The 12,854-nt window shown below is 40.9% G+C and overlaps 2 non-coding genes across 2 annotated transcripts; both read left to right on the plus strand.

The window, feature by feature from the left end:
• The first annotated feature begins 3,337 nt into the window (after positions 1-3,337).
• Positions 3,338-3,409, plus strand: trnap-ugg (transfer RNA proline (anticodon UGG)). Its single transcript has one exon. It is a non-coding gene; the product is annotated as a tRNA-Pro (tRNA).
• Positions 3,410-8,931: 5,522 nt separating this feature from the next.
• Positions 8,932-9,003, plus strand: trnap-ugg (transfer RNA proline (anticodon UGG)). The gene has a single exon. It is a non-coding gene; the product is annotated as a tRNA-Pro (tRNA).
• Positions 9,004-12,854: the final 3,851 nt, after the last annotated feature.

Genomic DNA, 12,854 nt, shown 5'->3' on the forward strand with positions numbered 1-12,854 from the left:
ATTTATTGGGAAACTGGTGGACGACACGATCCCAAGAATCACCATCAAGAAGTTTTCCAACCAGAAGCCCTGGGTGGACAGAACCATCCGCGAGGCTCTGAACTCTCAAACTGCTGCCTACAATGCGGGGATCATCAGCGGGAACATGGACGAGTACAAGTCTGCAGCATACGGAGTGCGCAGGGCGGTGAGGGAGGCGAAGCGGCGCTACGGGAAGAAACTAGAGACACAGTTCCAGCAGAGTGGCTCTAGATCCCTGTGGCAGGGAATACGGATGATCACGGACTACAGGAGCCCACCCTCTGGGCTGATGAGTGCGGATGAGTCTCTGGCGAACGAGCTGAATACATTCTTTGCTCGCTTCGAGGCTACATCTAGCATTGCTAGTGCTAACAGCACCAATGCTAACGGCGCTAGTGCTGACAGCACCAATGCTAACGGCGCTAGTGCTAACAGCGCCAATGCTAACGGCGCTAGTGCTAATGGCACTATCGGCGCAGCCAATGGCACATGCGCGGGGCCCACCATAGAACAGCGCCCTCTCATCATCACGGAGAGTGACGTGAGGAGAGTGTTTAAAAGGGTGAATACCAGGAAGGCGATGGGACCAGACGGTATCTGCGGGAGGGTCCTCAAAGCCTGCGCAGATCAGCTAGCCCCGGTATTCACCGACATCTTCAATCTCTCCCTGACGCTCGGTATTGTCCCATCCAGCTTCAAGCGGTCCACCATCGTCCCCGTCCCGAAGAAACCTCGACCCTCCGACCTCAATGACTACCGCCCTGTCGCCCTCACATCAGTCATGATGAAGTGCTTTGAAAAGCTAGTTAGAGACTTCATCACATCTTCACTGCCAGCCTCCACGGACCCACTGCAGTTTGCATACCGCCACAACCGCTCCACTGACGATGCGATTGCACATCTGCTCCACACTACACTGACTCACCTGGACAAAGGGAGGGGAAATTATGTTAAAATGCTATTTGTCGACTACAGTTCAGCATTTAACACTATCATTCCCTCCCTACTCACTACTAAGTTGGGAGATCTAGGACTGCATACATCCCTGTGCGACTGGATCTCCAACTTCCTAACAGACAGACCACAATTATTACGGGTGGGCAACTGCGCCTCATCGACCCTCACCCTCAGCACTGGAGCTCCTCAGGGTTGTGTCCTAAGCCCCCTGCTTTACTCACTGTACACCTACGACTGCACAGCCACTTCCAGCTCTAACACCATTGTCAAGTTTGCTGATGACACCGTTGTCGTGGGTCTGATCTCGGACAACGACGAGAGGGCCTACCTGGAGGAGATTAAACACCTAGAAAACTGGTGCCAGGAAAATAATCTCCTCCTAAACGTCAGTAAAACAAAGGAGCTGATCGTGGATTGCAGCAAGAAGCAGGAGCGGCACTACCAACCTGTGAGGATCAGTGGAACCACGGTGGAGAGAGTAGATAGTTTCAGGTACCTTGGTGTTCACATCTCGCAGGACCTGTCCTGGTCCCGCCATACCAGCTCCCTGGCAAAGAAGGCTCGTCAGCGTCTTTACCACCTCAGATGCCTAAGGGACTTCAGACTGCCCACCAAGGTACTGCGGAACTTCTACACCTGCACTATCGAGAGCATCCTCACGGGGAACATCACAGTCTGGTTTGGAAATGGCACCAAGCAGGACAGACAAGCACTCCAAAGGGTAGTGCGTTCAGCAGAGCGCATCACTCACTCGGAACTTCCTGACCTGCAGACCACCTACTACAAGCGGTGCCAAACCAAGGCCAGGAAAATTGTGAAGGACCCCACCCATCCCAACAATAGACTCTTCTCTCTGTTGAGGTCAGGGAGGCGCTTCCGCTCCCTGAAGACCAAAACAGAGAGACTGAAGAGGAGCTTCTTCCCACAGGCCATTCGGGCCCTGAATCAGGGAAACTGATAAACTGTGGGGACCACCACCACCACCACGTAACATGACTGTATATCTGTACATCTGTATATATAGATTTACATTTATACTCAATTAACCTGTTACAACAACTGTAGATATGGTACTATACAATGGATCTGTACATTCTGTAGATTGTGTACATATATACTCAGCCATATACATTGTACATTGTGTATATAATCATAATATACATATATTGTACATACATTGTTAATATATTTTTGTACATACATAGAATATATATTTATCTGTATATATATTTTTTTCTCTATGCACCCCTGGTTCTCTTCCTCAGTTTGGACAGAGCACTCTCCACCATTTCACTGCGTGTTGTACTGTGTATGACTATGTATGTGACAAATAAACCGAACTTGAACTTGAACTTGAACTTGTTATGTTAAAGGGTCGGCATGCAGGCTTCCTGAGTGGTTTTTAAAACGTGTGTTTTGCTGAATCATTGGCAACACAAAACACCGAATGCTCCATCTGGTCACGGCCAATATTATAGCCAGCAAGTTTGTTGTTGCTACCTGAAAGTATTAGTGTGCAAGATTTAGGATTTTTTTTTTTACAGGCTATTTAAAATATGCTGTCAATGCAGTGGCTATGCTGTAACATTCACGTTAGATTAGACTTGCAACTAGACTTTGTAGGGTGGAAGAACTACGGGAACAGAACTGGGTTGTGCTTCCGTACCCATTACCGACACATTTTTTAGTACCATTTGTGTGAAGTAGGAAAGTCAGCTGTGGTGGAACAACAGTAGAGCCAAAAACATAGCAAAGGGCTGAAATGACCTTACCTTTGATGTTAAGGTCTCTCAAGAATGCCTAAGGTAACTAAGCATGTGGAAGGTCACAAAGAGCAGATGGCTTGCATTCCCTCAGCCTTCAATGACATGCCGGCATGTTGTTGCATCATTTTCATACACTGACCCATTCTCACAAATCAAATTAATTGTCTTGCAAACATGTTTTGAATTGTTTCTAGTGGTAGATCAATGACAAGGAATAATACCTGTCAAGTATGTACCTTGCAATGTTGCAAAGTCATCAGTCATCAAAAGAACTCTAAATTAATAAAATGAAAATTGTAATAAGTCAAGAATGCCAACTGAGCAGAGGGTGTCCAAATGTGGACATGAGACAAAAATCCAAAGGTAAACAAATGCAATGGGCTTGTTGGTCTAGGCGTATGATTCTTGCTTAGGGTGCGACGGATTCCAGGTTCAAATCGGGAACGAGCTCTTTATACTTACTTTGGATCCACAGGTGTCTTGCACCATATGTTAGTGTCGCTTCATGAAAGAGTAAAAGAACTGAAAGACCACCTCAATTCTGTTTCTTAACATTGCCCAGTCAAAAAAAGGGCTATACTGAGTTTAATGATGGCTTGTTGGTCTAGGGGTATGATTCTTGCTTTGGGTGTGAGAGGTCCTGGGTTCAATTCCCAGACAAGCCCACTTTGACTTCAACCAGTTGCTGGAGGTGAGATCATGCCTTCTCTATTTAAAAGTTTTTGCTAAGGGATGTCCAAATTAAGAAAGAGCTAGAGTGCCCACTTCCTGTCCTGGTGATCCAGTCTTCCACAGAGTATACAGCTGGCTCTAAGATTCTTGAAAAATTGCATTTCATTTAGCACTTGCTTTACATTCCGTTTGGAACTAAACTCTCCAGGTCCAGAATTGGCATGTTACGTTTTAAGGAATTTACTATGGTAATGTTTACCTTAACATGAGGTCTATCTATACAGAGAAGTGGACAGGGTCGCCCTATGACCAAGGCTTTAATCTCTCGGCCATTGCAGCTGTTGCATACTTTGGGCACTTGTGGGTTATGTCCTTGGACTTCTTCAAGCTCAATTATGAGTCCCCATGTGTCATTGATTCAGGGTTGCAAATGGCCTGATATGCAAATTCAAAGACAGGACTCTCCCGCATGGTCTGCTCACTATTTTAGCAAGCTAATGTCAATTCCAGATAAACAGGTGCTCAGAAGCTTGTCAGAGTATTAGACTGATGCACTACCTACTACACTAATGTGGCCTCCAAGGTCTTCCACGTCACGTGAAAACGTGGGACAGCTCAAGGTGGCTCACCAATTTTGCCTGAACACTGCTTTTGTTTTTAAAAAATCACACCTAGCTGATGTAGGTGTCATGTAAAGTTTTCACTGGCATGCTGTTAGTACAAGTGGGCAGAAATGTAAGTCAACAAAGATGAAACTTGCACATTGGAAATAAATTAGTGCAGGATATCGCTTGACCTAAGTTGAATGTTGACAAGAGAGTGCAGCTCAGTACATTAATTTGCAATGGAATAATCAGACATTTTGCAAACAGAGTCAAAGCCAAATTTGATAAAAATGCTGCATATGACATAACTCATAGTGTAGACCAATCTCGTGTTTATCACACAGGGATAGTCAAAATGCTTTGAATATTTTGCATTTTTACAAGAATTCGAAAAGAAATACAAATCATAAGCCAGCACACCAACATTGTTAAAAGAGGAAAATGAAGACAGGGTCAACATCACCAGAATGTGTTTAAAAAACTTTCTCTTGTATGTGCACTGATCCAAAATACTTCAAAACCTGTGGGATGTGTACATCTCAGTCAGTTTCTTTTAACACACATGCATCTGTCCTTGTTAGTATATTAGATAGTATCTCTGCCTCTCAGGCAGAAATTCTTGGGTTGTTTCCCCAGCAGGGAGTATTCCTATTCTTAGTGCACTGCAGACAAACCGGTGACTTGGCACCCTTTTTAGGAATGATAACATCGAATCCTACACCCACAGTTGCTCTTTTCTACTTATATGAATCAAGACACTAGCACATTGTGGATCAATACTTTGATAAAGCACCTGGGAGAGAATTTGATGCCCAGTGGCGACATTATCTCTAAGCAGACATGACAAAACATGCATACCATCAAGGCCAAGACTGAAGAGCATGGAAAAATTTTGTCAATTTCATAAACTACATCAAATGCTTTGCTGGTGTCAAATATTGTAATGACATTAAATATTGTGACTTGACAATTATGTGAAGGGTAGTGCTTGGTAACTGTCCATCTTGACTTTGGATTGTACATTTTCTCTCTTGACTTGTCTCGGGACTACAGTGTCAATTCTTGAGATGTATTTGTTCCAATTACATTTACATTTAAGGCATTTAGCAGACACTTTTATCCAGTGTGACTTACAAAAGGGCTTTGTCATTTACTCATAGAATACACCCTAGCCATTACAGTAGTTTAGAGTCCAATATACCACTGATCTAGAATACTGTAGAAATAAAAGGATCACTGCCGTTACCTAGAAGTACAAAATGCATAAGGACTAAAGTTTGTTAGACAACATCAGTGTAATAAATACTACCCTACAATAAGTGCTAATTTAGTTAGTCAATATAGGAGCAGGGTCATTTGTCAGATTCCATGAATAGATGGGTCTTTAGTCTGTGTTTGAAGACTGCAAGAGCTCTGCTGTCAGGAGAGCAAGTGGAAGCTCATTTCACCATCTGTGAGTCTCAATGCTTGTCTTCCATGAGACTTGGAGCATGGAATTTCAAGCCGAGCCATACTTGAGGCTCGAAGCACCTGAGGTATGAATCGGGCTTTGACTACTGACTCAATGTATCAAGGGCCTGGCCCATTTTTGGCTTTGTAGGGCAGCATCAAGATTTTAAATCTGATGTGATTAGAGTTTTTATATGCCCATGATATCACGGAGGTAAGAAGGATGTGCTTTCTGCACTACATGAAACAAGACACTGCTATGTGGCAGGTAGATCATTCAGGAAAGGGTGTGGGAGTGCAAGATCTCCCCACTGGAGAATTGGTGCTGTATACCAAGTTCAATTGTCACCTTTGAGAACAGATGTGACATAAAGTTCATGCCTTGGTCAGATTGTATAACTTTGGGCAATCCAAAGGTAGTGCAGAATTTAATAACAGCTCTTCAATTTTAGTTATCGAAGGGGAATTGCCTCAGGTTACGTGGTGGCAGCACACATTATAGTCAATAGGTAGCAATGCCCAGAACGGGTCTTTGGCAAAGGGCCCACACAATCAACCAACACCTTTTCAAAGGGCTCACCAACTGCTGGAATGGGGCACAGAGGAACAGACAGAATGACCTGATTTGGTTTTCCGGCCATGTAAGGCATGAACGGCAGTGTCCAACATCACTCCTAATCGATGGCCAAAAGAAATGTTGTAGAATTTGTTGTTTTGTCATTTTTCTGATACCTAGGTGTCCAGACAGGGGATGGTCATGGGCTAGTGATAATATGTGTATTTGGTATGATGCTGGAACAACTACCTGGGCTACAGAGTTTCACTCCTCCTCAGAATCAGACTCACTCCATGTCCTGAATACAACACCACCTCAAATGAAATACATGCGCCGATAACCTTTCGGTTTGTTTTGTCACGATTCTTATTTTCTAGTACACATCCATTGGTCAAATATATTTATCATTTACTAAAATTTTATTCTGTGCATTGGAATACTTTTAAAATATACATCAGTAAGGTAATGTACATGAACCCATGTTTTCTGATTGTTTTTGGATAACAGAAAAATGGCTTGTCACGTGCATCCTTGACTCAGTCTATCTGTTACAGAAACAACATTTTTTGAGACAATTCTAATAGCCATTATTGTGGAAAAACCTCATCAGCCAGGATGATTTTGCATGTAGCTGTTTAATACAATCGTATAGGGTAGTTGTGTGTTTGATTATAAATGATGATCTCATAATAATCTTATCTACATATTCTTATACATTTACATAGTAGCATTCACTCATATACTCAAATTCCATATGATACATAGAAAAGGTCCACCTCATCCATTTTAGTTTTTACCTGATCAATAATCCAAAAAAATATATAAATAACAGCACCCTCTAGCGATGAACCTCAATTATTTCAAGCTAAATATAAAGTATAGCTAGGATAAGTCAGCACTATCTTGCAGCTAGAACAAATTATTCTCAGATTAATTTATGCATCATGGCAAGTGGCTGAGTTAAAAATGAAACACAATTAAGTCAAATTAAATTGACCCACCTGCAACAAGTTCAGCAACCACATTTAATTTCACTGAATGGTCAGCTAGCCAGCCTATACAAAACAGGTTATTGTTAGAAATTCTGCATGTGTGATTCACTTATCTTCACATCTCAGATTGCTTATAATGATATACTAATGTATCCACGTTAGAAATAATTGGTGAAATCCACCACAAAAGGTGAGACTCAACATAATAAATAATGAGACAAATCTTGGGATATGACTTGGATATTAACCTACCCAAAGCAGCTATGACTCGCTCTGCTCTATATAAGGGGCTGGAGACTTTCTGACCAGCAGGTTGCGCTGAACCCATTTTGCAGGCATTTCACAACTTTATCATTTTTAACACTGTGACATTGTTTTAGGTAATCTGTGTTCTACATATTCAAAAGAAGCACACTAGGAAGTAAGAATGGCTTCTTCTTTGGTGAAAATCTCCTTGTTAAATAATCTTTTTTTTCTACTGCATTGTTGTAAGTTTAAATTTGGTTAACATTTTTTCAGGGTTGCATGATTTGTAATTTTTTTACTGTTTGGAATGCCCAAGGTTTATAATATTACAAGTGGGACTATTCTCTACAAACCTATGCGATATCAGATCAAAGTTATTAGAATGTGTGATTTTCTGCTGTTTGTTATATATGTCAATGTTTACAGTAGCGATTTTCTTTGTTCAATCATTTTTTATGTGGTCTAACTGGAAGCATCTAATGACTGTGGTAACTCAAAGAGCTATTTAAAGGGCTCCGTCAGTGATTTTTAATCATTGCTGCACATACATTGTTGGTTTTCTTAAAAGTTAATTTTGCCATGTCATTGCCAATGTGTTTTTCACAGGCTAAGAACATCAGTGAGCTCTCTCTGACCAAGGTCTAGTTTATAGCCAGCGAGCTTGGTGGAGTTATGTTAAAGGGTTGGCATGCGGGCTTCCTGAGTGGTTTTTAAAACGTGTGTTTTGCTGAATCATTGGCAACACAAAACACCGAATGCTCCATCTGGTCACGGCCAATATTATAGCCAGCAAGTTTGTTGTTGCTACCTGAAAGTATTAGTGTGCAAGATTTAGGTTTTTTTTTTTTACAGGCTATTTAAAATATGCTGTCAATGCAGTGGCTATGCTGTAACATTCACGTTAGATTAGACTTGCAACTAGACTTTGTAGGGTGGAAGAACTACGGGAACAGAACTGGGTTGTGCTTCCGTACCCTTTACCGACACATTTTTTAGTACCATTTGTGTGAAGTAGGAAAGTCAGCTGTGGTGGAACAACAGTAGAGCCAAAAACATAGCAAAGGGCTGAAATGACCTTACCTTTGATGTTAAGGTCTCTCAAGAATGCCTAAGGTAACTAAGCATGTGGAAGGTCACAAAGAGCAGATGGCTTGCATTCCCTCAGCCTTCAATGACATGCCGGCATGTTGTTGCATCATTTTCATACACTGACCCATTCTCACAAATCAAATTAATTATCTTGCAAACATGTTTTGAATTGTTTCTAGTGGTAGATCAATGACAAGGAATAATACCTGTCAAGTATGTACCTTGCAATGTTGCAAAGTCATCAGTAATCAAAAGAACTCTAAATTAATAAAATGAAAATTGTAATAAGTCAAGAATGCCAAATGAGCAGAAGGTGTCCAAATGTGGACATGAGACAAAAATCCAAAGGTAAACAAATGCAATGGGCTTGTTGGTCTAGGCGTATGATTCTTGCTTAGGGTGCGACGGATTCCAGGTTCAAATCGGGAACGAGCTCTTTATACTTACTTTGGATCCACAGGTGTCTTGCACCATATGTTAGTGTCGCTTCATGAAAGAGTAAAAGAACTGAAAGACCACCTCAATTCTGTTTCTTAACATTGCCCAGTCAAAAAAAGGGCTATACTGAGTTTAATGATGGCTTGTTGGTCTAGGGGTATGATTCTTGCTTTGGGTGTGAGAGGTCCTGGGTTCAATTCCCAGACAAGCCCACTTTGACTTCAACCAGTTGCTGGAGGTGAGATCATGCCTTCTCTATTTAAAAGTTTTTGCTAAGGGATGTCCAAATTAAGAAAGAGCTAGAGTGCCCACTTCCTGTCCTGGTGATCCAGTCTTCCACAGAGTATACAGCTGGCTCTAAGATTCTTGAAAAATTGCATTTCATTTAGCACTTGCTTTACATTCCGTTTGGAACTAAACTCTCCAGGTCCAGAATTGGCATGTTACGTTTTAAGGAATTTACTATGGTAATGTTTACCTTAACATGAGGTCTATCTATACAGAGAAGTGGACAGGGTCGCCCTATGACCAAGGCTTTAATCTCTCGGCCATTGCAGCTGTTGCATACTTTGGGCACTTGTGGGTTATGTCCTTGGACTTCTTCAAGCTCAATTATGAGTCCCCATGTGTCATTGATTCAGGGTTGCAAATGGCCTGATATGCAAATTCAAAGACAGGACTCTCCCGCATGGTCTGCTCACTATTTTAGCAAGCTAATGTCAATTCCAGATAAACAGGTGCTCAGAAGCTTGTCAGAGTATTAGACTGATGCACTACCTACTACACTAATGTGGCCTCCAAGGTCTTCCACGTCACGTGAAAACGTGGGACAGCTCAAGGTGGCTCACCAATTTTGCCTGAACACTGCTTTTGTTTTTAAAAAATCACACCTAGCTGATGTAGGTGTCATGTAAAGTTTTCACTGGCATGCTGTTAGTACAAGTGGGCAGAAATGTAAGTCAACAAAGATGAAACTTGCACATTGGAAATAAATTAGTGCAGGATATCGCTTGACCTAAGTTGAATGTTGACAAGAGAGTGCAGCTCAGTACATTAATTTGCAATGGAATAATCAGACATTTTGCAAACAGAGTCAAAGCCAAATTTGATAAAAATGCTGCATATGACATAACTCATAGTGTAGACCAATCTCGTGTTTATCACACAGGGATAGTCAAAATGCTTTGAATATTTTGCATTTTTACAAGAATTCGAAAAGAAATACAAATCATAAGCCAGCACACCAACATTGTTAAAAGAGGAAAATGAAGACAGGGTCAACATCACCAGAATGTGTTTAAAAAACTTTCTCTTGTATGTGCACTGATCCAAAATACTTCAAAACCTGTGGGATGTGTACATCTCAGTCAGTTTCTTTTAACACACATGCATCTGTCCTTGTTAGTATATTAGATAGTATCTCTGCCTCTCAGGCAGAAATTCTTGGGTTGTTTCCCCAGCAGGGAGTATTCCTATTCTTAGTGCACTGCAGACAAACCGGTGACTTGGCACCCTTTTTAGGAATGATAACATCGAATCCTACACCCACAGTTGCTCTTTTCTACTTATATGAATCAAGACACTAGCACATTGTGGATCAATACTTTGATAAAGCACCTGGGAGAGAATTTGATGCCCAGTGGCGACATTATCTCTAAGCAGACATGACAAAACATGCATACCATCAAGGCCAAGACTGAAGAGCATGGAAAAATTTTGTCAATTTCATAAACTACATCAAATGCTTTGCTGGTGTCAAATATTGTAATGACATTAAATATTGTGACTTGACAATTATGTGAAGGGTAGTGCTTGGTAACTGTCCATCTTGACTTTGGATTGTACATTTTCTCTCTTGACTTGTCTCGGGACTACAGTGTCAATTCTTGAGATGTATTTGTTCCAATTACATTTACATTTAAGGCATTTAGCAGACACTTTTATCCAGTGTGACTTACAAAAGGGCTTTGTCATTTACTCATAGAATACACCCTAGCCATTACAGTAGTTTAGAGTCCAATATACCACTGATCTAGAATACTGTAGAAATAAAAGGATCACTGCCGTTACCTAGAAGTACAAAATGCATAAGGACTAAAGTTTGTTAGACAACATCAGTGTAATAAATACTACCCTACAATAAGTGCTAATTTAGTTAGTCAATATAGGAGCAGGGTCATTTGTCAGATTCCATGAATAGATGGGTCTTTAGTCTGTGTTTGAAGACTGCAAGAGCTCTGCTGTCAGGAGAGCAAGTGGAAGCTCATTTCACCATCTGTGAGTCTCAATGCTTGTCTTCCATGAGACTTGGAGCATGGAATTTCAAGCCGAGCCATACTTGAGGCTCGAAGCACCTGAGGTATGAATCGGGCTTTGACTACTGACTCAATGTATCAAGGGCCTGGCCCATTTTTGGCTTTGTAGGGCAGCATCAAGATTTTAAATCTGATGTGATTAGAGTTTTTATATGCCCATGATATCACGGAGGTAAGAAGGATGTGCTTTCTGCACTACATGAAACAAGACACTGCTATGTGGCAGGTAGATCATTCAGGAAAGGGTGTGGGAGTGCAAGATCTCCCCACTGGAGAATTGGTGCTGTATACCAAGTTCAATTGTCACCTTTGAGAACAGATGTGACATAAAGTTCATGCCTTGGTCAGATTGTATAACTTTGGGCAATCCAAAGGTAGTGCAGAATTTAATAACAGCTCTTCAATTTTAGTTATCGAAGGGGAATTGCCTCAGGTTACGTGGTGGCAGCACACATTATAGTCAATAGGTAGCAATGCCCAGAACGGGTCTTTGGCAAAGGGCCCACACAATCAACCAACACCTTTTCAAAGGGCTCACCAACTGCTGGAATGGGGCACAGAGGAACAGACAGAATGACCTGATTTGGTTTTCCGGCCATGTAAGGCATGAACGGCAGTGTCCAACATCACTCCTAATCGATGGCCAAAAGAAATGTTGTAGAATTTGTTGTTTTGTCATTTTTCTGATACCTAGGTGTCCAGACAGGGGATGGTCATGGGCTAGTGATAATATGTGTATTTGGTATGATGCTGGAACAACTACCTGGGCTACAGAGTTTCACTCCTCCTCAGAATCAGACTCACTCCATGTCCTGAATACAACACCACCTCAAATGAAATACATGCGCCGATAACCTTTCGGTTTGTTTTGTCACGATTCTTATTTTCTAGTACACATCCATTGGTCAAATATATTTATCATTTACTAAAATTTTATTCTGTGCATTGGAATACTTTTAAAATATACATCAGTAAGGTAATGTACATGAACCCATGTTTTCTGATTGTTTTTGGATAACAGAAAAATGGCTTGTCACGTGCATCCTTGACTCAGTCTATCTGTTACAGAAACAACATTTTTTGAGACAATTCTAATAGCCATTATTGTGGAAAAACCTCATCAGCCAGGATGATTTTGCATGTAGCTGTTTAATACAATCGTATAGGGTAGTTGTGTGTTTGATTATAAATGATGATCTCATAATAATCTTATCTACATATTCTTATACATTTACATAGTAGCATTCACTCATATACTCAAATTCCATATGATACATAGAAAAGGTCCACCTCATCCATTTTAGTTTTTACCTGATCAATAATCCAAAAAAATATATAAATAACAGCACCCTCTAGCGATGAACCTCAATTATTTCAAGCTAAATATAAAGTATAGCTAGGATAAGTCAGCACTATCTTGCAGCTAGAACAAATTATTCTCAGATTAATTTATGCATCATGGCAAGTGGCTGAGTTAAAAATGAAACACAATTAAGTCAAATTAAATTGACCCACCTGCAACAAGTTCAGCAACCACATTTAATTTCACTGAATGGTCAGCTAGCCAGCCTATACAAAACAGGTTATTGTTAGAAATTCTGCATGTGTGATTCACTTATCTTCACATCTCAGATTGCTTATAATGATATACTAATGTAGCCACGTTAGAAATAATTGGTGAAATCCACCACAAAAGGTGAGACTCAACATAATAAATAATGAGACAAATCTTGGGATATGACTTGGAT

Source organism: Electrophorus electricus, chromosome 15, assembly GCF_041902795.1.
Source record: "Electrophorus electricus isolate QZ-2024a chromosome 15, ASM4190279v1, whole genome shotgun sequence".
Classification (NCBI taxonomy): domain Eukaryota; kingdom Metazoa; phylum Chordata; class Actinopteri; order Gymnotiformes; family Gymnotidae; genus Electrophorus; species Electrophorus electricus.